The sequence below is a fragment of the Coregonus clupeaformis genome, chromosome 11, assembly GCF_020615455.1.
Source record: "Coregonus clupeaformis isolate EN_2021a chromosome 11, ASM2061545v1, whole genome shotgun sequence".
In the NCBI taxonomy this organism is placed as follows: domain Eukaryota; kingdom Metazoa; phylum Chordata; class Actinopteri; order Salmoniformes; family Salmonidae; genus Coregonus; species Coregonus clupeaformis.
This window is the reverse complement of record NC_059202.1, coordinates 2,912,244-2,933,244: the sequence shown is the minus strand read 5'-3', so window position 1 is coordinate 2,933,244 and position 21,001 is coordinate 2,912,244. Positions and strand designations below refer to the sequence as shown.

Below are 21,001 nucleotides of genomic sequence, written 5' to 3'. Positions count from 1 at the left end.
CACTTTTGTAGTGGTTGCTTCTATCCAAACATGCATACATTTGTTTTAATACAGGCAGCAGGTGTGGTTCATATGCAAATGAGAAATATGATTGCCTTGTTGTGCTTGGGGTGAAATGTTGGCCAATGTTAAGCCCTTCCTGTGTTCCCTAGGTAACCCTGTCAGGTGTGGGTCATTGGACACACATTTAGAATAATAATTAAGCCATTTACCCCACTTATTGGCACAGAGAGTGAGCTGCCGCTATGGACACTGGACACTTTGTTTTGGAGACCAGTGAGTTAACATCTTCTGGGCTGTAGATTGGACAAATGCCCAAAAAGCACAGCAGGTCCATTCTTCAGTCTAGCTTCTCGATCAAAAGGCTGCACACATACACGATAGATCAGCTCTGACAATCTTCATCAATGCAAGTAACAATACAGGCCTTTCTATGTCAAAATACATTCTCACATTTTCAGCTACAACTGTCCAGCATGAGTACGAAACTGCTTTACAATTTGAGTCCATATGGTCCTGCCCACCTCTTAGACAATCATCCCACTGACCCACTCACACCGTGCAGTGTTCTCCAGAGCCTGGGCCAAGGTAAACTCCACTCCTGAGTCACACAGTCCTGAGAGCTTTCCTTCACCGGCTGTTGCCTTACTAGGGGTGTCTCGACCTAGCCATACTCATATTCGTAATCGTATCCGTAATGACAGTTGATAGTCGGATCGGATGACACTCATGATTGTAAAACACAGAAGTGTTTTAATATGCCTAAATAGATGTTGGCAAAATATTCTCCCTGCACGTTTATAGATTTAAAAAAGGAAGCTGAGGATTAAGAACAGCACGCGGAGTGGTGTGTGTGCGGGTGTCTGTGTCCTCAACTTCCAGCGGGCAGAAAAGTTTGCTGTCACCCAGTCAGCGTTTTATCTTTTTCCCTAACCTTGCCTCGCTTGTTAGATACTATGCACATTGACAGCTTGGCTTGCTACTAGCAAATGTCCTCACCATTTGTTGTATCATAGTAGCAGGCTAAAAGGAGGCAGCAGCAATCAAAATGATCAGCCCGAAACATGCGAGGAGACGTGATCAGGTGAAATTACGAAGGGAAACGAGTGGACAGAGAAATATAGCTTCGCTTTAACTAATCAGAGTAGCAGGATCAACGTACAGCCTGCCCTTCTCTTTACAGACAGGCAAACTAGCCAGTTGAGTTATTTTAGACCACGTATCACCTCACACTTGATTGAAAGACGCACGCTAGCACACGAAAATTACTTTTATCCTGATCAACGACAATACAAAAAAAAAATACTCTGATCATAATGGTATCAGGACAATTGCCCATATCCGGTACGATACTCGTTTTGTCCGACTACTTGGCACCAGACCTGGGCAGAAAATAGTTGTAGTTAATTTGAAAATACCAACTCTTCAAATGCTTGAGGTAGTCGAATATAGTTTATATATAGTTTCAAATAAAAGGCAACAATTTTCCTTGACATTCAAATACAGGTCTCAGAAAAACAAATCATTTGAAAGTATTTGAATATATGCAAGTTATTTGAATCCGAAAAAACATGTATTTGATGGCTGCCAAATATTTGATGAAGAACCAAAAACTACAACAGTTAGTTAAATTAGAACCTCCTAGATCAACTGGCAGCGGCAGCCAAGACCAACTGGACCAGGAGGGCAAATGACAAACTAGTACACTGCTCAAAAAAATAAAGGGAACACTTAAACAACACATCCTAGATCTGAATGAATCAAATAATCTTATTAAATACTTTTTTCTTTACATAGTTGAATGTGCTGACAACAAAATCACACAAAAATTATCAATGGAAATCAAATGTATCAACCCATGGAGGTCTGGATTTGGAGTCACCCTCAAAATTAAAGTGGAAAACCACACTACAGGCTGATCCAACTTTGATGTAATGTCCTTAAAACAAGTCAAAATGAGGCTCAGTAGTGTGTGTGGCCTCCACGTGCCTGTATGACCTCCCTACAACGGCTGGGCATGCTCCTGATGAGGTAGCGGATGGTCTCCTGAGGGATCTCCTCCCAGACCTGGACTAAAGCGTCCGCCAACTCCTGGACAGTCTGTGGTGCAACGTGGCGTTGGTGGATGGAGCGAGACATGATGTCCCAGATGTGCTCAATTGGATTCAGGTCTGGGGAACGGGCGGGCCAGTCCATAGCATCAATGCCTTCCTCTTGCAGGAACTGCTGACACACTCCAGCCACATGAGGTCTAGCATTGTCTTGCATTAGGAGGAACCCAGGGCCAACCGCACCAGCATATGGTCTCACAAGGGGTCTGAGGATCTCATCTCGGTACCTAATGGCAGTCAGGCTACCTCTGGCGAGCACATGGAGGGCTGTGCGGCCCCCCAAAGAAATGCCACCCCACACCATGACTGACCCACCGCCAAACCGGTCATGCTGGAGGATGTTGCAGGCAGCAGAACGTTCTCCACGGCGTCTCCAGACTCTGTCACGTCTGTCACGTGCTCAGTGTGAACCTGCTTTCATCTGTGAAGAGCACAGGGTGCCAGTGGCGAATTTACCAATCTTGGTGTTCTCTGGCAAATGCCAAACGTCCTGCACGGTGTTGGGCTGTAAGCACAACCCCCACCTGTGGATGTCGGGCCCTCATACCACCCTCATGGAGTCTGTTTCTGACCGTTTGAGCAGACACATGCACATTTGTGGCCTGCTGGAGGTCATTTTGCAGGGCTCTGGCAGTGCTCCTCCTGCTCCTCCTTGTACAAAGGCGGAGGTAGTGGTCCTGCTGCTGGGTTGTTGCCCTCCTACGGCCTCCTCCACGTCTCCTGATGTACTGGCCTGTCTCCTGGTAGCGCCTCCATGCTCTGGACACTACGCTGACAGACACAGCAAACCTTCTTGCCACAGCTCGCATTGATGTGCCATCCTGGATGAGCTGCACTACCTGAGCCACTTGTGTGGATTGTAGACTCCGTCTCATGCTACCACTAGAGTGAAAGCACCGCCAGCATTCAAAAGTGACCAAAACATCAGCCAGGAAGCATAGGAACTGAGAAGTGGTCTGTGGTCACCACCTGCAGAACCACTTCTTTATTGGGGGTGTCTTGCTAATTGCCTATAATTTCCACCTGTTGTCTATTCCATTAGCACAACAGCATGTGAAATTTATTGTCAATCAGTGTTGCTTCCTAAGTGGACAGTGATTTCACAGAAGTGTGATTGACTTGGAGTTACATTGTGTTGTTTAAGTGTTCCCTTTATTTTTTTGAGCAGTGTAAGTTGTTTTGCAGTCGGTATCTAGCTAGAAATATATGCCCTCTTTTTATACGAGGCAGTGTTGTTCAGTACAGTACAATTTTGTGATCGATTCGGCCGTAACGGGGCTTGCTAGTAGCACTACAAGCCAAGCTTATCTAGCTAGCTTAGTTTGTATACCTAAAATGTACTGTAGTCTAACGTTATAGCTAGCTAGCCAACTAGCCTAAGTGCATCTCATTAGGAGCAAAACTGGATAAGAATGTTGATGAAGAGTAAAGGAATGACTTTGGCCTTATGACGCTGAGGATCCTGGGACTAAACACCTCCCTCTGCAACTGGATCCTGGACATACTGACGGGCCGCCCCCAGGTGGTAAGGGTAGGTAACAACACTGCCACGCTGATCCTCAACACGGGGGCCCCTCAGGAGTGCGTGCTCAGTCCCCTCCTGTACTCCCTGTTCACTCATGACTGCATGGCCAGGCACGACTCCAACACCATCATTAAGTTTTCCGACGACACAACAGTGGTAGGCCTGATCACCGACAACGATGAGACAGCCTATAGAGAGGAGGTCAGAGACCTGGCCGTGTGGTTTCAGGATAACAACCTCTCCCTCAACGTGACCAAGACAAAGGAGATGATTGTGGACTACAGGAAAAATAAAAAGAGGACTGAGCACGCCCCCATTCTCATCGACGGGGCTGTAGTGGAACAGGTTGAGAGCTTGAAGTTCCTTGGTGTCCACATCACCAACTAACTATCATGGTCCAAACACACCAAGACAGTCGTGAAGAGGGCACGACAAAGCCTATTCCCCCTCAGGAGACTGAAAAGATTTGGCATGGGTCCTCAGATCCTCAAAAAGTTCTACAGCTGCACCATCGAGAGCATCCTGACTGGTTGCATCACCGCCTGGTATGGCAACTGCTCGGCCTCCGACCGCAAGGCACTACAGAGGGTAGTGCATATGGCCCAGTACATCACTGGGGCCAAGCTTCCTGCCATCCAGGACCACTATACCAGGCGATGTCAGAGGAAGGCCCTCAAAATTGTCAAAGACTCCAGCCACCCTAGTCATAGACCGTTCTCTCTGCTACCGCACGGCAAGCGGTACCGGAGCGCCAAGTCTAGGTCCAAAAGACTTCTCAACAGCTTCTACCCCCAAGCAATAAGACTCCTGAACAGCTAATCATGGCTACCCGGACTATTTGCACTGCCCCCACCCCATCTTTTTACGCTGCTGCTACTCTGTTAATTATTTATGCATAGTCACTTTAACTCTACCCACATGTACATATTACTTCAACTACCTCAACTAGCCGGTGCCCCTGCACATTGACTCTGCACCGGTACCCCCCTGTATATAGCCTCCCTACTGTTATTTTATTTTACTTCTGCTCTTTTTTTCTCAACACTTTTGTTGTTGTTTTATTTATTAAAAAATAAATGTATTGTTGGTTAAGGGCTGTAAGTAAGCATTTCACGGTAATGTCTACACGTGTTGTATTCGGCGCATGTGGCAAATAAAATTTGATATTAGTCTGAGTAACTATACCTGTGTGTTGTAGCTAGCTAGCTAACGTGTCTGTGAGATGTCTCATTCTACATCATACTGCTAAAGTAGAAATACAGAGTACACAACTACCCATTTATGTCTAATAGCATTTTCGTTTCTCTCACACAGACAATACCGCTTGAATACAAAGAAGTTGATGACTCAAGAGGAGATGTAAAAGGCCCCATAACAACAGTCTGCCCTTGTAGCAAAGTGACTCCGAACACCTCACTGCACCACCCAAACACACCATATGCAAGTATTCCCTTTGTAGAACTTAATATAGGCGTTAGTAGTATATTTTTCATCTACTATATATATATATATATATATATATACACACACACACACATACATACACACACACTACCGTTCAAAAGTTTAGGGTCACATAGAAATGTCCTTGTTTTCCATGAAAACATACATGAAATTAGTTTGAATAGGAAATGTAGTCATTGACAAGGTTAGAAATAATGATTTTTAATTGAAATAATAGTGTCCTTCAAACTTTGCTTTCGTCAAAGAATCCTCCATTTGCAGCAATTACAGCCTTGCAGACCTTTGGCATTCTAGCTGTCCATTTGTTGAGGTAATCTGAAGAGATTTCACCCCATGCTCCCTGAAGCACCTCCCACAAATTGGATTGGCTTGATGGGCACTTCTTATGTGCCATACGGTCAAGCTGCTCCCACAACAGCTCAATAGGGTTGAGATCCGGTGACTGTGCTGGCCACTCCATTATAGACAGAATACCAGCTGACTGCTTCTTCCCTAAATAGTTCTTGCATAGTTTGGAGCTGTGCATTCGGTCATTGTCCTGTTGTAGGAGGAAATTGGCTCCAATCAAGCGCCGTCCACAGGGTATGGCGTTGCAAAATGGAGTGATGGCCTTCCTTCAAGATCCCTTTTACCCTGTACAAATATCCCACTTTACCACCACCAAAGCACCCCAAGACCATCACATTGCCTCCACCATGCTTGACAGATGGCATCAAGCGCTCCTCCAGCATCTTTTCATTTGGCCTGCGTCTCACAAATGTTCTTCTTTGTGATCCGAACACCTCAAACTTCGATTCGTCTGTCCACAACACTTTTTTCCAATCTTCCTCTGTCCAGTGTCTGTGTTCTTTTGCCCATCTTAATCTTTTATTTTTATTGGCCAGTCTGAGATATGGCTTTTTCTTTGCAACTCTGCCTAGAAGGTCAGCATCCCGGAGTCGCCTCTTCACTGTTGATGTTGAGACTGGGGTTTTGCGGCTACTATTTAATGAAGCTGCCAGTTGAGGACCTGTGAGGCGTCTGTTTCTCAAACTAGACACTAGTGTATTTGTCCTCTTGCTCAGTTGTGCACAGGGGCCTCCCACTCCTCTTTCTATTCTGGTTAGAGCCAGTTTGCACTGTTATGTGAAGGGTGTAGTACACAGCGTTGTACGAGATCTTCAGTTTCTTGGAAATTTCTCGCATGGAATAGCCTTCATTTCTCAGAAAAAGAATAGACTGACGAGTTTCAGAAGAAAGTTATTTGTTTCTGGCCATTTTGAGCCTGTAATCGAACCCACAATTGCTCATGCTCCAGATACTCAACTAGTCTCAAGAAGGCCAGTTTTATTGCTTCTTTAAATCAGCACAACAGTTTTCAGCTGTGATAACATAATTGCAAAACGGTTTTCTTATGATCAATTAGCCTTTTAAAATGATAAACTTGGATTAGCAAACACAACGTGCCATTGGAACACAGGCCTGATGGTTGCTGATAATGGGCCTCTGTATGCCTATGTAGATATTCCATAAAAAAAATCAGCCGTTTCCAGCTACAATAGCCATTTACAACATGAACAATGTCTACACTGTATTTCTGATCAATTTGACGTTATTTTAAAATGGACAAAAAAATTGCTTTTCTTTCGAAAACAAGGAAATGTCTAAGTGACCCCAAACTTTGAACGGTAGTGTACATGTGTAGTAACTGATTATTACAATATCAACATTGTTGTTACATAGGACTTTGGAAATTGCTTTATTATTGCATAATAATGGAGTTATTACATGTGGTATAAGGAACAGTCACTATTACTCAGTAGTAACAACTCAGCTCATTATTATGGTATTAAAATGCAATTACAAAAATATTGTAACATGCACAAGAACAGGTTAATGTTAAGTGTTACTGTGAATGCTAACATAACAAAATATGGCTATTAAGTGTAGAAAGGAAACTAAATATCCCAAAACTGCCTTATTGAATCAACTACAGCCAAGGTAGGTGGAATATCATGTTAGTTTGTATTCTGAGTAAACTATCCCTTTAAAGATGGTACAGTGTGTGTTTGAAAGAAGAACACTTACCCTCAGACGGACAAAGACATTCAAAGTTGTTTTTGCTAAGCATCCAACTTGCTATTTGCAATGTTTGCAAATGGCTTTGAATTACTCTGCAGTATTGCAGCGTTCAACCTTTTCAGTGGCATGTTGAAAGAGTCATACAGTAGTTGAGCGTCACAACTTATTTATACGTATATGTACAAAATATAATTGGTTAGACTTGATTATTTACACCTGGGGCAATGGACATTCAGGAGAATAGAAACGTATTGTGTAGATCCATTATGACAGATAGATTGGAATAGTATAGGGGATTGTGTGTGCTCTATTCATTATATTTCTATCTTCAACATGCAGATACAGCCCTGCCATTAGTTGAAGGCAGCTAATCCAATAGTTTTAGGGAAGTGTTTTTTAAAAGTAGTCACTTTGAGATCTGTATTCAAATCGTTTAAAAAAAGTAGTACTTTTTTAGGATCTGTTTTCAAGTTGTAGTCACCTCCAAAGTAACTATTTCCCCCCCCAGAAAAAGTGTTACAGTGCCTTCAGAAAGTATTCATAACCCTTGACTCATTCCACATTTTGTTGTTGCAGCCTGAATTCAAAATTTATTAAATTGATTTCTCACCCATCTACACACCATACCCCATAATGAAAAAGTGAAAACATGTTTTTAGAAATGTTTGCAGATATATTGAAAATGAAATACAGAAATATCTCATTTACATTAGGTATTCACACCCGAGTCAATAAATGTTAGAGTCATCTTTGGCAGCAATTACAGCTGTAAGTCTAAGAGCTTTGCACACCTAGTTTGTACAATATTTGCAAATTATTCTTTAAAAAAATTCTTCAAGCTCTGTGAAGTTGGTTGTTGATCATTGCTAGACAGCCATTTTCAAGTCTTGCCATAGATTTCCAAGCCGATTTAAGTCAAAACTGTAACTATGCCACTCAGGAACATTCAATGTCGTCTTGGTAAGCAACTCCAGTGTAGATTTGGCCTTGTGTTTTAGGTTAATGTCCTGCTGAAAGGTGAATGTCTCAATTTAATCAATCAATTTTAAAATTCAGGCTGTAACAACAAAATGTGGAAAAGGTCAAGGGGTGTGAATACTTCTGAAGGCACTGTAATTTGGGGCTAATCAGCAAGTTTGACAGAAATCCTTTGAATTACTTTAAATACTTTAAGAGCGTAAAACCCTTTCATCTCCCCCCGTTTCTGGTAACTCAAATGATTAACTTTCAGAAGCATACGCATTTCTAAATACACTGCTCAAAAAAATAAAGGGAACACTTAAACAACACAATGTAACTCCAAGTCAATCACACTTCTGTGAAATCAAACTGTCCACTTAGGAAGCAACACTGACAATACATTTCACATGCTGTTGTGCAAATGGAATAGACAACAGGTGGAAATTATAGGCAATTAGCAAGACACCCCCAATAAAGTGGTTTTGCAGGTGGTGACCACAGACCACTTCTCAGTTCCTATGCTTCCTGGCTGATGTTTTGGTCACTTTTGAATGCTGGCGGTGCTTTCACTCTAGTGGTAGCATGAGACGGAGTCTACAACCCACACAAGTGGCTCAGGTAGTGCAGCTCATCCAGGATGGCACATCAATGCGAGCTGTGGCAAGAAGAATTGCTGTGTCTGTCAGCGTAGTGTCCAGAGCATGGAGGCGCTACCAGGAGACAGGCCAGTACATCAGGAGACGTGGAGGAGGCCGTAGGAGGGCAACAACCCAGCAGCAGGACCGCTACCTCCGCCTTTGTACAAGGAGGAGCACTGCCAGAGCCCTGCAAAATGACCTCCAGCAGGCCACAAATGTGCATGTGTCTGCTCAAACGGTCAGAAACAGACTCCATGAGGGTGGTATGAGGGCCCGACGTCCACAGGTGGGGGTTGTGCTTACAGCCCAACACCGTGCAGGACGTTTGGCATTTGCCAGAGAACACCAAGATTGGCAAATTCGCCACTGGCGCCCTGTGCTCTTCACAAATGAAAGCAGGTTCACACTGAGCACATGTGACAGAGTCTGGAGACGCCGTGGAGAACGTTCTTCTGCCTGCAACATCCTCCAGCATGACCGGTTTGGCAGCTGGTCAGTCATGGTGTGGGGTGGCATTTCTTTTGGGGGGCTACACAGCCCTCCATGTGCTCACCAGCTGTAGCCTGACTGCCATTAGGTACCAAGATGAGATCCTCAGACCCCTTGTGAGACCATATGCTGGTGCGGTTGGCCCTGGGTTCCTCCTAATGCAAAACAATGCTAGACCTCATGTGGCTGGAGTGTGTCAGCAGTTCCTGCAAGAGGAAGGCATTGATGCTATGGACTGGCCCGCCCGTTCCCCAGACCTGAATCCAATTGAGCACATCTGGGACATCATGTCTCGCTCCATCCACCAACGCCACGTTGCACCACAGACTGTCCAGGAGTTGGCGGATGCTTTAGTCCAGGTATGGGAGGAGATCCCTCAGGAGACCATCCGCCACCTCATCAGGAGCATGCCCAGGCGTTGTAGGGAGGTCATACAGGCACGTGGAGGCCACACACACACTACTGAGCCTCATTTTGACTTGTTTTAAGGACATTACATCAAAGTTGGATCAGCCTGTAGTGTGGTTTTCCACTTTAATTTTGAGGGTGACTCCAAATCCAGACCTCAATGGGTTGATAAATTTGATTTCCATTGATAATTTGTGTGATTTTATTGTCAGCACATTCAACTATGTAAAGAAAAAAGTATTTAATAAGATTATTTCATTCATTCAGATCTAGGATGTGTTGTTTAAGTGTTCCCTTTATTTTTTTGAGCAGTGTAGTTTGGATTTGTATTAGGCCCATGGTTGAAGTAATTTCAAAAGCAAAAATAACCCAAAACTCAGGTGGCCAAAAATAGGACTAATCATATGGCAGAGCCAAAGAAAATCAACATCAGTGACACAAAACGGTCGATAAAGCATAAAACTAAAGTCAGTCCTGTTTATTTGTAAGAAGTTGCATCTTCACTGATGTAGCCTAAGCTGCAGACATTCAAGGCTTCAGAGATCAGAGAGAAAGTGGAGATTTAACTTAATAATAATAAATAATAATAATAATAATAATAATAAGCCATTTAGCAGACGCTTTTATCCAAAGCGACTTACAGTCATGCGTGCATAAATTTTTGTGTATGGGTGGTCCCGGGGATCGAACCCACTACCTTGGCGTTACAAGCGCCATGCTCTACAAGCGCCATGCTCTACCAGCTGAGCTAGAGGACCACAACTTGACTTGTCTCATCGAGGAAATTGTCCACAAGTCTGCTTTTATTTTGTCTTTTCACATTTAGACAGCCAAAGTAGATGATAGACTGCACTCGACTCAGCACAATCCAGAAAGACCATGAAATCTTCAAGGTTGAGGCAAATATTCTGTTAGTGATAGCAGTGCTCTCGCAGTGCATTGGAGGAACCATGGAAAAACTAGAATCAGGACGATTAACAGTAAGGCTATGATCTAATAAGCCACAACGTCACAGAACATCACAAAACCAACAGCCGTAACAATCCACAGCTAAGACTACACATGTCCTGCATCCTTTCTGCAGGAGCAATTTGTTTACAGCGTCTCATGATGCTATTCAATCAAAGTCAAAGACACAATCTGAGATGTAGCCCTACAACCCCACTCAAAACCCCTAGCCTAATTCAGCACATCCCTGAAGACAAATAGTGGCATGCCTAGCTGACACCTGCCAAACACTTGGCCCCTCAACACACTTCAAACAGACAGGCATCTCCACACCAGATGTGCTCACTGCTCTGAAGCCTGCTGCCCACTTGTCATCCACTTTAAGTTCACAGGTTCAGGAATCATGTCTGAACACTTTAATCTGAGCGGTCCGGACATTGCATCACCCTCCAAGGCCTCTATGCATTCAACGTGTTAGTGCTGTGTACGCAACGGCTCGACAAATTTGACAAGACTTCCTAACAAAGCATGTTTAATTACAGACAACCACAGCTCTCAGCCCTGGTCTTGGGAGTCTTGGAATGCCTCCATTGTCTAGTCATGTGTAAACAGAGGGTGTACTCCAACTGAGCATGGCTGGCCTTGCATGGCAGTAATGCTTACTCTGCAGCTATGTTCCACTCATTGCTCATAAACAACTGTATGCAGCCAGCCTTTACAAGACATGGGTTCAAATACTATTTGAAATCATTTTAAAGTTGTCTATGCGTCTGTAAGGTCTTTGAGGTAACGCATCTTGACATCAAACCGGAATGTTCATAAAGGATGTCTGAAAAGATAAGTTTAGTAGCCAACCATATCAAGCCTAAGCGGGTGTTTCTCAAAATGCATACTACCGTGCTCCGAGCACGCAAATTGGAGCACGGGAGGGTCGGAGTACGAGTCCAAACCAAAGTATGCGAAACAGCGCACGGAGGGCAATTCTCGAATGTGTACTGAGTGTGATCATATTGAAGCAAGCATTGATTCTAACTTCAACGGAAAGTATGCCCAGAAATATGACTAAACCACATAAAAAATTACGCAACATTTCTTGAAATCAATGGCGGCCATTATTTGAGTTTAAGCGAGAGAATATACACTCCGACTTCGGAATGAAATGTTGCCTATTCACATCTCATATGTTGCCTGACTACAATATTTGATCTTTATATGTTCATAAATACATGCCATTTTAAATTTTGACATCTTTACCTGCCTACAATACCCACTGTATTGTGCGTAGAACGCAAGCCCATAGTAAGTCAATAGGGCTAACTGGCTAGCTACTACTGTTAGCTTGCCAGATAGCCACAAATAATTGTTAGTTAGCTACCCACGAAGAATTGACATCTACCTTGCATAACATTCGTTTTAGGTCATTTTTCCCTTTTAAACTATCTGGTTAGCTACTTTATTACGATTCACATATAACTAGCTGATAGTTGTGAAGTAAAACATTTGCTTTGTCTATATAATGTTTTGTCTCTATTGTTGCCATTGTCCTGGCTGGAAGAAGGTTCAGTGAATGGGTAAGTCCATAGCAAGTCAATAGGGCTAACTGGCTAGCCACAAATAATTGGTATCTGGCTACCCAGTGAATGGGGAGGTGCAGAGTGAGGTAATACAGTAGGGGGAGTGCGAGTGCTTCTCAAATGTAATGTTTTATGCTTTCTCCACACTCTCATCCTCACAAGAACGTACTCAAGAGAACGTACTCGGAGAATGAGAGTGTGGTGCACGGTAGCATGCATATTGAGAAACACCCAGTGTGTTCCATAAGCGCCATTTCTACTAAGTGCAAGAAGACACAATCAGCTGTTGTTGATGCTGAAGGGGGTTTGAACTGAAAAACACAGAAAGACTGTAGGGACGGTTGCAAGAAATCAAAATTACAATATCAAGCCGCAACACACTGCACAATAATGGCAGTTGTCTGATTGAATATGCTTTTCAGACCTACTGTACGAGTAAAAACATTACTCAACAGTCACTCACAAACACTATTGTCCTCAAGAGGCAACGTCAGGCATGTAATCCACTGGGACAGAGTAATGAGTTCAAGGGAGAGCCTCTCTAATGGCTTTTGAGATCCATCAGCTTTGGGCCCTTCAGGCTGAGAAAGCATCACAACCCATCCTCTGCACATCAAATAGCACTAAGCTCATCCTGGGTTGTATTCATTAGGCACCAAACGGAAGAAAATGGATTGAAACAAGAAGGGACAACCTGGACAATAAGAAATGCTCATTTTAATTTCATTTGCGAAACGTTTTAAAACGTTTTCCACTGCGTGCCCTGATGAGCACGACCCTGGCATACAAACTCCTGTCCTATGCTGAACTCTGCCTGCCTGCCTGACTAACAGAAAACCCTTTCCTGGCACATGCTTCAGAAAAACACTGGCCTGAGGGCCACTCGTCTAGGAAGAAAATAAGCATTTATGGCAGCCAAGCAACTCTGGGAGCTGGCTCTGAATCCCAAGAGACCAAGCTGAAACGCATTGCGATGTGTTGTTTCTCTGGCAATAAAGAGCTCGCCATGGCGAGAGGAATTTACGATCTTGGCACCGATCCCCATGTGTGCAGCACAGTCTTCTGCCAGACAGCCAGGGAGGGAGGGACAGACAGTACTGTTTATCCAATCAATGGTAAAATCTAAAGACAATCATAAACATCTGATTCAGCCAGAGCTGGATCCACCAAAGACGTTGCTCATAGAGTCGCTTGACTTTTCCTCATAGGATTTGATTTCTTGAGTCATTTGCCTTGACTAAACCCCTTTTCACCTTCATGGGTTATGCCCCTTTTACAACAGAGAACACGCAATCTGTTTGACCCATTCTGAGCCTTGCTTTCTTACCATATGATCTTCTCCTCTTAGCTCAAAGCAGGAATGTACACCCCAGCACAGGAAATAGCAAAGACAGACTGCTGTACTGAGGATGAATGACAGAAGGTAATCGCGATATTACGTGACAGTGCACTAGAGGTTACCTGGATCTTGACTGTCAGAAAAGTTATTTTTCACTTCGTGCCATCCTCTTGCAGCATCTTCTTCTAGTATGCAGTATTAGCTGTGGTCTAGCTCTATGTCTTTACTGTACGTTTGGTTCCCCAATAAATCAATGTGATTTTCTTTATTATATTTCTCTATTGTACATGCCCTATTTATATATGTCAATGTACGTGCCACACAGTGTCAGTATGCCAACCCGTTGCTATTTACACCTGTGACGTGATGTCCTCAAGTTCAGAGCTATTCCCACCTGCATGTGATCATGGCATTCCTATTCTCCACAGGCAGCAGATGCATTTGAGCCATCCAGGGCAGGCAGCCTCTGGCTGATCTGAAATAAACCCCCAGCTATTTCAAACCTGGGTCTGGGTGAGGGGGCAAAACATATCACACATTTTATACCCCACACAACTATGTGAATGGTTAAAAGCGAATGGCCAAAGGGGCCTTCCCCTATGTCTATATATAGCTTAGCTTACTGTTTTATTTTTATTTTATTTTTTATTTCACCTTTATTTAACCAGGTAAACCAGTTGAGAACAAGTTCTCATTTACAACTGCAACCTGGCCAAGATAAAGCAAAGCAGTGCGATAAAAACAACAACACAGAGTTACATATGGGGTAAAACAAAACAAAATCAAAAAAAAATACAACAGAAATACAATTAATATACAGTGTGCAAATTTAGCAAGTTATGGAGGTAAGGCAATAAAATAGGCTATAGTGCAAAATAATTACAATTTAGTATTAACACTGGAATGATGTGCAAGAGATGATGTGCAAATAGAGATACTGGGGTACAGATGAGCAAAATAAATAACAATATAGGGATGAGGTAGTTGGGCGGGCTAATTTCAGATGGGCTGTGTACAGGTGCAGTGATCGGTAAGGTGCTCTGACAACTGATGCTTAAAGTTAGTGAGGGAGATAAGTGTCTCCAGCTTCAGAGATTTTTGCAATTTGTTCCAGTCATTGGCAGCAGAGAACTGGAAGGAATTGCGGCCAAAGGAGGTGTTGGCTTTGGGGATGACCAGTGAGATATACCCGCTGGAGCGCAGACTACGGGTGGGTGTTGCTATGGTGACCAATGAGCTAAGATAAGGCGGGGATTTGCCTAGCAGTGATTTATAGATGGCCTGGAGCCAGTGGGTTTGGCGACGAATATGTAGTGAGGACCAGCCAACAAGAGCGTACAGGTCACAGTGGTGGGTATTATATGGGGCTTTGGAGACAAAACGGATGGCACTGTGATAGACAACATCCAATTTGCTGAGTAGAGTGTTGGAGGCTATTTTGTAAATGACATCGCCGAAGTCAAGGATCGGTAGGATAGTCAGTTTTACGAGGGCATGTTTGGCAGCATGAGTGAAGGAGGCTTTGTTGCGAAATAGGAAACCGATTCTAGATTTAACTTTGGATTGGAGATTCTTAATGTGAGTCTGGAAGGAGAGTTTACAGTCTAACCAGACACCTAGATATTTGTAGTTGTCCACGTACTCTAGGTCAGACCCGTCTAGAGTAGTGATTCTAGTCGGGTGGGCGGGTGCAAGCAGCGTTCGGTTGAAGAGCATGCATTTTGTTTTACTAGTGTTTAAGAGCAGTTGGAGGCTACTGAAGGAGTGTTGTATGGAATTGAAGCTCGTTTGGAGGTTTGTTAACACAGTGTCCAATGAAGGGCCAGATGTATACAAAATGGTGTCGTCTGCGTAGAGGTGGATCTGAGAGTCACCAGCAGCAAGAGCGACGTCATTGATATACACAGAGAAAAGAGTTGGCCCAAGAATTGAACCCTGTGGCACCCCCATAGAGACTGCCATAGGTCCAGACAACAGGCCCTCCGATTTGACACATTGAACTCTATCTGAGAAGTAGTTGGTGAACCAGGCGAGGCAGTCATTTGAGAAACCAAGGCTATTTAGTCTGCCAATAAGAATGCGGTGGTTGACAGAGTCGAAAGCCTTGGCCAGGTCAATGAAAACGGCTGCACAGTACTGTCTATTATCGATCGCGGTTATAATATCATTTAGGACCTTGAGCGTGGCTGAAGTGCACCCATGACCAGCTCGGAAACCGGATTGCATAGCGGAGAAGGTACGGTGGGATTCAAAATGGTTGGTGATCTGTTTGTTGACTTGGCTTTCAAAAACTTTTGAAAGGCAGGGCAGGATGGATATGGGTCTGTAACAGTTTGGATCTAGAGTGTCACCCCCTTTGAAGAGGGGGATGACCGCGGCAGCTTTCCAATCTCTGGGGATCTCAGACGTTACGAAAGAGGTTGAACAGGCTAGTAATAGGGGTTGCGACAATTTCGGCGGCTAGTTTTAGAAAGAAAGGGTCCAGATTGTCTAGTCCAGATGATTTGTAGGGGTCCAGATTTTGCAGCTCTTTTAGAACATCAGCTGTCTGGATTTGTGTGAAGGAGAAGCGGGGGGCATGGGCAAGTTGCAGCGGAGGGTGCAGAGCTGGTGGCCGGGGTAGTGGTAGCCAGGTGGAAAGCATGGCCAGCCGTAGCAAAATGCTTGTTGAAATTCTCGATTATTGTAGATTTATCGGTGGTGATAGTGTTTCCTAGCCTCAGTGCAGTGGGCAGCTGGGAGGAAGTGCTCTTATTTTCCATGGACTTTACAGTGTCCCAAAACTTTTTGGAGTTAGTGCTACAGGATGCAAATTTCTGTTTGAAAAAGTTAGCCTTTGCTTTCCTAACTGCTTGTGTATATTGGTTCCTAACTTCCCTGAAAAGTTGCATATCACGGGGGCTATTTGATGCTAATGCAGTACGCCACAGGATGTTTTTGTGCTGGTCAAGGGCAGTCAAGTCTGAGGAGAACCAGGGGCTATATCTGTTCTTAGTTCTGTATTTTTTGAATGGGGCATGTCTATTTAAGATTGAGAGGAAATTACTTTTAAAGAACAACCAGGCATCCTCTACTGACGGAATGAGATCTATATCCATCCAGGATACCTGGGCCAGGTCAATTAGGAAGGCCTGCTCGCTGAAGTGTTTTTGGGAGCGTTTGACAGTGATGAGGGGTGGTCGTTTGACCGCGGACCCGTTACGGACGCAGGCAATAAGGCAGTGATCGCTGAGATCCTGGTTGAAGACAGCGGAGGTGTATTTAGAGGGTAAGTTAGTCAGGATAATATCTATGAGGGTACCCATGTTTACGGATTTAGGGTTGTACCTGGTAGGTTCGTTGATAATTTGCGTGAGGTTGAGGGCATCTAGCTTGGATTGTAGGATGGCTGGGGTATTAAGCATATCCCAATTTAGGTCACCAAGCAGTACGAACTCTGAGGATAGATGGGGGCAATCAATTCACATATGGTGTCCAGGGCACAGCTGGGGGCTGAGGGGGGTCTGTAGCAAGCGGCAACAGTGAGAGATTTATTTCTGGAAAGGTGGATTTTTAGAAGTAAAAGCTCAAACTGTTTGGGCACAGACCTGGATAGTATGATGGAGCTCTGCAGGCTATCTCTACAGTAGATTGCAACTCCACCCCCTTTGGCAGTTCTATCTAGACGGAAAATGTTATAGTTGGGGATGGAAATTTCAGAATTTTTGGTGGCCTTCCTAAGCCAGGATTCAGACACTGCTAGAACATCAGGGTTGGCGGAGTGTGCTAACGCAGTGAATAACTCAAACTTAGGAAGGAGGCTTCTGATATTTATGTGCAGAAAACCAAGACTTTTACGGTTACAGAAGTCAACAAATGATAGCTCCTGGGGAGTAGGAGTGATACTGGGGGCTGCAGGGCCTGGGTTAGCCTCTACATCACCAGAGGAACAGAGGAGGACTAGAATAAGGATACGACTAAAGGCTTTAAGAACTGGTCTTCTAGTGCGTTGGGTACATAGAATAAAGGGGACAGTTCTCCGGGCGTTGTAGAAAAGATTCAGGGCATTATGTACAGAAAAGGATATGGAAGGATATGAGTACAGTTCAGGTAATCCTAAGTGTTGGGTAACAATGAAAGAGATAGCGTCATTGGAGGCATCGATTGAGCCGGTCTCGGCGTGTATGGGGGGAGGAACAAAGGAACTATATGAGACAGTTTGAGAGGGACTAGGGGTTCTACATTGAAATTGTATAATAAGAACTAACCCAAACAGCAATAGGCAAGGCATAATTGACATGGGAGAGAGGCATAAAGCAGTCACGTGTTATTAGAGAGAGCTAAGACACAACTGGAAATAGCGATAACGTTTGGGCTAAGACTAAACAGAATAAACAGGACAGAGTACCGTGTAAAGGAACAGTCCAGCAGGCATCAGCTGTGCAGCTGAGTGATCATAAGGTCCAGTGAACAGCAATATGTGAGTCCGAGAGCAGTTCAAATTGGTGCTTCAGCACAGCTAGCAGGGAGCTAGCAGGCTAGCTCAAGGCTGACTGGTGCTTGCTATATGGCAATGGTAATGGTAATCAGCCAACAACAGGTTGCAGCTAGCTAGCTGGTTGTGATGATCCGGCGCTAGGGTCCAGTGATTCCGGCAGAAAGTCCAATAAGCTATGGGTCGATAGCACGCTGGGTCGATAGCACGCTGTGCAGACTGGCCGACGAATTGTCCAGGCTAGCTAGAGCTGGCTGGTGGATAGTGTAGGCCACGGACAATGGTGAAGACGCTAACGGTGACTAATAACAGGTAGCCATTTAGTTGCAGCTAGCTAGCTGGTTGTGATGATCCGGCGCTAGGGTCCAGTGATTCCGGCAGAAAGTCCAATAAGCTATGGGTCGATAGCACGCTGGGTCGATAGCACGCTGTGCAGACTGGCCGACGAATTGTCCAGGCTAGCTAGAGCTGGCTGGTGGATAGTGTAGGCCACGGACAGTGGTGAAGACGCTAACGGTAACTAATAGCAGGTAGCCAATTCAGATTGCGGCTACACACGTTTCAGCTTACAGTTCTTGATGAAAGTTATAAAGAAATAATAGAATCCTTTCCACGTTGGGTGAGGCGGGTTGCAGGAGAGTATATTTAGTTAAAGAATGAAAGTAAAAAATTGAGAAATATAGACAAAAAAAACAAGAAACGGGATATTTACACAGGACGAAAAAATAAAAGCGACCGTACTGCTACGCCATCTTGTAAAAATACTGCATCTCTATGGCATTTTTATATGCACATGGTGCAAGACAAGAGCAACAAGAAAAAAAGTATGAAGTTTCAGACACAATCAAAGGCTGCTGTGAGCTAAAATAAATAGTTTGAATGTGATTACAAGCATCTGAATACGTTTTTTAATTAAGTTCTTAAGTGTCCATGTTTCGCCACATGCATGCCTTGTTCAGTTGGTTGGAGGACTTACAGTTCCTATTTTAGGTAGCATGAACCACACATTATTTTAACATTACTCAGCAGTTGTTCAAGCTAGGAATAAAAAAATAGCATTCCAATTTGGTCCTTTCTAGAACAGGTCATACTCAAAAGCCAAGTAACCTACGCCTGATAAGAAGAGAACATACCAATGATGCCACTGAACATTCATAAACTGATTGATTTTACCATCGACTTCTATTCCATTGTAAGATGTTTGCTATTGTGCATTGGAGAGGAGCGCAAGCTCTGACAAGAAGGGCTCAAGGGGTTCCCTGACATTTGAACCAGGGTTGAACATCTGTGGAAAAACACAAGAGGAGAGCAGTGCTCTGAACAAGGGGCAAACTAATCATTACCTAAATCTGTGAGTGACAAAAGTGTGTTGTCTTTAACTCTATTTGGCTATTAGCTGCAGTAGCCTTCCTTTAAGATGCATTCTCTCTCAGAAAAGCCTATGTTAAAAGAAGAAAAATGTTTTTGTTTTTTAAAATAGAACAGAATAGACCAAGTCAATTTCACAGTTGACTCGTCTGCTGTGAGGATAGGCGCAATGAGCAATCAACCAAAACAAACCATGAAAAGCATTAGCTACAGTTGAGATCGAGTGTCTAGGTCTGTAAATTCTACCCTGTAAGGTTAGAGAAAACTATTTATCAAGCTGAATCTGGGTGAGAACATTCGTGGCAATCTGTAAAAACGCTGTTGTTTGTGTTGCGAAATCGGAAACATGCGATTGATGAATGGCAGCAAGTGTTTGAAAGCATCGCACAGCTGTCTGTAGCCGTCTGTAGAGAAATGTTATAATACTTCAAACCTAAAAGTTACAATGTAGGGAGAAGCCACGTTGCTGGCTACATTGTATCTGTTAGGTTTTAATTATTATAACGTTTCACTGGAACAAACTCCTTTGACCTAGGCTAAATGCATTCACTGGAACAAAATAAATGCTGTCTGAAAATTGTCTGAAGGAAAATAACTGTAGAAGCACTTACTCGAAAGTTCCCTTGCAACGAAATCAACGTGCAAAGATAATATTGCAACAATGTCATGATTAAAATGGCAAAGATTACAATGAGTTGGATAAAAGTACCATTACGTCTGTCAACGTTGTTGCCAACTTCTACGTTGAATCACAGCAGACGCTACGCAATGAGACAGAGTTAGATACAAAACTGCGTAAATGTCGCACTTACCTAAACTTTGCTTGAATCTTCGTTACAACTTGTAAATGTATATCAACCTACTGAAATAAAGACATAGACATTTCTCTACTTTATCAACTTATCACGGTTTTCCCGCTACAATGTCAGCCTGCTGCGTTGCCTCTTGCCTATGCCATGTCGAAAATGGGAGTGGAGTGGAAAGTTGGAAAGTGGAAACGACGCTGCTGTTGCTGCTGCTGCTTTTTTCTTCTTCTTCTGTGGGTTTTATGGCGGACTACATCCTAAAGTTGTATTGCCGCCACCAACTGGATGGTTTGAAACCACAAAATATATAAAATACAAAATACATCCATACTTAATAGTGATACTAACTTACTCCACCCTAATAAAAATAGTACATTACCAAAAGTCCCATTTCTTCCTTCGTTTAGTTCTCCATATCTCCCTTCTCAGGCTCTAGGTCCTGAGAGAGTGATACGGATTTTGCTAATATTCCATGTAACAAAAGAATAGGGAAACTAACTAAATCCACCCAAATAAAATAGTACATTTACAAAACAAAACTCCCATTTCTTCCTTCTTTTAAATCTCCATATCTCCCTTCTCAGTCTCTAGGGCCTGAGATGGTGGTACGGCTTTTGACAATATTCCATGTAACTCTTTTGCCGAGAAATCTTTCAACCCCAGGAACCGTTCAGCCGCAACCATAATGATTTCTATCTTCCTACATATTTTCTCCACCTTGGCAGTGCCATTAATCACCATTGCGATAAAGGCCACAAAGTCCACCTTTTTAACCTTTAAAATGTCCGGATCATCTTGGTTAAAGGCAACCCCTGCAGCTTGCATTAATAATATGA

General features: G+C 43.6%; 1 protein-coding gene across 10 annotated transcripts in view; it reads right to left on the bottom strand.

Moving 5' to 3' along the window:
- Positions 1-20,365, bottom strand: part of LOC121576993 (liprin-beta-1) — an 86,215-nt gene extending 65,850 nt beyond the window's left edge. For all 10 annotated transcript variants that reach the window (XM_041890652.2, XM_041890653.2, XM_041890657.2 and 7 more), the window contains exon 1: positions 20,172-20,365. The gene's annotated coding sequence lies outside the window, so the exon portion shown is untranslated. The remainder of the gene's footprint in view (positions 1-20,171) is intronic.
- Positions 20,366-21,001: the final 636 nt, after the last annotated feature.